Here is a 3,330-nt window from a genome sequence, read left to right on the forward strand (position 1 = left end):
TTAAACTCTATATTTTTATACTCTATAAACTCTATAATACTCTATAAACAACTAAACCATGTTAAAACCCAATAGGAAATATGAATAAACAAGAAAGCATCATATTTAATTTCTCAAATCAGTACACCATTCCAGCTAGGTCCCCTTCCTCACAGTGAATCATGTCATTATTATAGTAGTTGTGTTTGGTAAGAATAAAATAAAATAGCCCTTTTTACTTTATGCATATTTAAAATACATTAAGCAACAGTTATTATGAAAAAATTTCCAATATTCACTAAGCATCTTTTGAAGTGCAATTTTAAACCAAATATCTCTCTCCTAGGAATAAACCTTAAATACAAAATGAACTTTTTTTGTACAAAAATGGTCATTTCAGCACTATGTATAATAGTAGAAAGTTGAAGATCATAAGCACCAATAACAAAGAACTGAGTAAGTTGTGATAAACTACTAAAAAGAAAATTTAAATATGTCCTGGGAATATTTAACAATGTGGGGGAAATAGAGAATTTATAGGAAAATATTAAGTGGAAAACTTTATTGAAAACTTCTACATACAACCTATAGTACAATATAAAAATTTAAAGCATGCTTATTTATAATACATTAGAAATATGCATAGAAAGTGCAGGATGGGTGTGAAAATATTAACACTGGTGAACTCTGAGTGCTGATTGGTTTCTAAACATCCCAATTTATATTTAAAAAATATTTTCCATATTTCTACAGTCAGTATGTAATATTTCTTTTTTTTTCCATTAAGTTTATTGGTACTTTTTAGGTATACAGTACAGTTACATTCATCATTGGGATCGTGTACCTTTACATGAAAGATCTTAGTTCTGATTTTTTTCCCATCCCCATGCCCTGCCTTTACCCTCCCCTGTTTACAAAGACTTTGTTTCCATTTTTTTCCTTTTCTTGTACTTTTTCTTTTCCCTTCTTTCCTTTCCCATACCCTTCCCATTTCCCCTACTCCTTTAGTCCTCTCCTTCCTATTTCACATTATCATTTATACAATTTGAACCTTATTTATGCTTTTAGTTTTTCATACCAGAGAAATTATTCAGTATTTACACCTGTGTGTCCTACTCATTTCACTTGAGTATGGCCTTGATGTGCATCTGTTTAGCTACAAAATGAAAAGTCTTCATCTGACATAGCTAATCCACTTACCTTGTTCTTTGCCCTTAGGAAATAAAAGCAGACACTATTAACCCTTCTGGTTTCTCATGGTGGCGGGTGGAGACATCATGTGCCCAATGATGCTAACAAATAAAGTGACGGAGGATTTTTCCCTTTTTCCGTCTCTGAACTGTGAATGGAAACTGTTAGAGCTGTGAGTTTTGAAAGGGAAACCTCCACATAAGCAGAGCTGTGAATGCTGAAGCCAGGAAACCAGCCCTGCAGGTATGTGGGAAAACAGGGCACAGGCAGCAAAGCAGCCCCTGAAATCAAGAGAAGGCTGCAATCACTTATTCTCTGGGAGTCAGTCAAATGCTACCAATGGGTGGCCAGGAGCAAGAGGTGAGGGGATACAGCTGTCAGGCTTCTTTCAGCAGGACCCCAGGAAGGACAATTGCTTATGCTTTAAAGCATCAGTGCTGAGGTCTTTTCTTTTTTTTTTTTAATGACTTTCTTTTCAGTACCTGGTAGTGTATTCATCCTGGGGAACTGGTACATATACATGTGACATCTTAATCGTCTTCACTTCTCTTTCCTGTCCCCAGCCTCCCATCTTTCCCCATTCTCAGAACTCCTTCCCATCTCCACAAAGCCTACTGTTTCCTGTCGTCTGTCTTTTATTTTTCTCTTTAAATTAGTCATATTTTTGGATTTGCTTATGTTTTCAATTGAATAAGAGCTTTTTGATAGATCCTACCCAAAATAAGGAACCACTTAAAATTACTTTTAGTTAATGGTAGTGCTTGGATGTATGTATCATCGGCAAAGAATTAAAATGCTTATAGAAAGTAGAAGCTGGGAAAGTAGCTGTTAAAGAATCTCATTTGAAAAGCACAAGCCTAACACATTTGAGAGCCATCACGGGATTGGCAGGAAAGCTGGAAAACTTGTTAGTGTCCTCCACATCTTGGGTTACACAGATGCCTTGGGAGAAAAACAGACCCTTGTGGTGGTTGTTGTTGCAAATGGTGGTCATGCTTGGGTGAAAGCCATTGGCCGAAAGCCTGAGGAACTGCATAACATCTCTGTGGGCAGGGGCCACTATGGTGACAAAAGCATCACTGAGCAGTCACCAACAACCAGTACAGTATTGCAACCCCCATATCAATTAGCAATAATCGCGCCTTGGATAAACCTCATTGGCTACGATACTGCCACTGCGCAAAGCTACAACCCCCATATCATCTCTGCATTTTACAACAGTGTTTCCAGTGCCATGGCAGAGAAGCTGAAAGAAATGAGTATATGTCTGCGAGAGGAGACATCGTGGCAGTGAACCCTCCGCTAAATCACCCTGAAGAGCTGCAGCTGAGTGACAGCCAATCAGATGAGGAGGGCCTGGAACTTTTGCAAGTATGGAATAGTTCTACAAAGCTTGAAGACTGAAAATACATTCCTGATAAGAATTCTTTTCGTGGTAAATGAGGGCCTAGAATTCATTGTGAAAAGAGACTGTGCCCTGTAATAGTAAGACACACCCCAGGCCACAGGTTTCTGTCTTTGATTTGCTACTTTTCAGAGGTGTGACCTTGAGCAAGTTCGTTAACCTCTTTGTGCCTCCGTTTCCTCCTCTGTAAAACAGGGGCAATAATGGCACCCAGACGAGAGTTGCCATGAGGAATACGTGGATTGACCTATGGAAAGCATAGAGCCCTAGGAAAACGAGAGCTCTCGGGGTCACAGAAGAAGAAGAAGCTTGCCTCAGCTGAACTGCACACTCCTTGAAAGCAAGGCTCGTTTCTCTTTGTACTTTCACATTTTTATTACCTTCTACCTCCACTCGTCCTCCACAAAAACCCCGCTCCACAATAGGCTGAGCCAGTAATGACGTTCTTTGCCTGTGCAGTAAGTGGCTAGTCACTTTCTATTAATCCTTTTATATAACTATTCCAGCCTGCAAAAACATATGCATCAGTGGCCTCAGAATCATCATATGATCATAACAAATCAGTATGATTATTAAGTGTCATGGACAATGAGATGTTAATGAATCCCAAAGAGGCCACTTGGCTCTGTGTTTTTTTGGCCCTGATAGCAACCATGAAACCTGCTGGTAACACAAGGAACTGGGTAGTCCAGGGCCTCTCCTGGCTGTTGGAATGGAGAAAGGATATTTGGGTTTGGGTGCAAAGCAGAAACTTC

At 39.2% G+C, this 3,330-nt stretch overlaps 1 pseudogene; it reads right to left on the minus strand.

The window, feature by feature from the left end:
* Positions 1-2,226: 2,226 nt before the first annotated feature.
* On the minus strand, positions 2,227-2,357 carry LOC117286101 (annotated as a pseudogene).
* Positions 2,358-3,330: the final 973 nt, after the last annotated feature.

Source organism: Fukomys damarensis, unplaced genomic scaffold (genome assembly GCF_012274545.1).
Source record: "Fukomys damarensis isolate Sample0158 unplaced genomic scaffold, DMR_v1.0_HiC HiC_scaffold_14, whole genome shotgun sequence".
Lineage (NCBI taxonomy): Eukaryota > Metazoa > Chordata > Mammalia > Rodentia > Bathyergidae > Fukomys > Fukomys damarensis.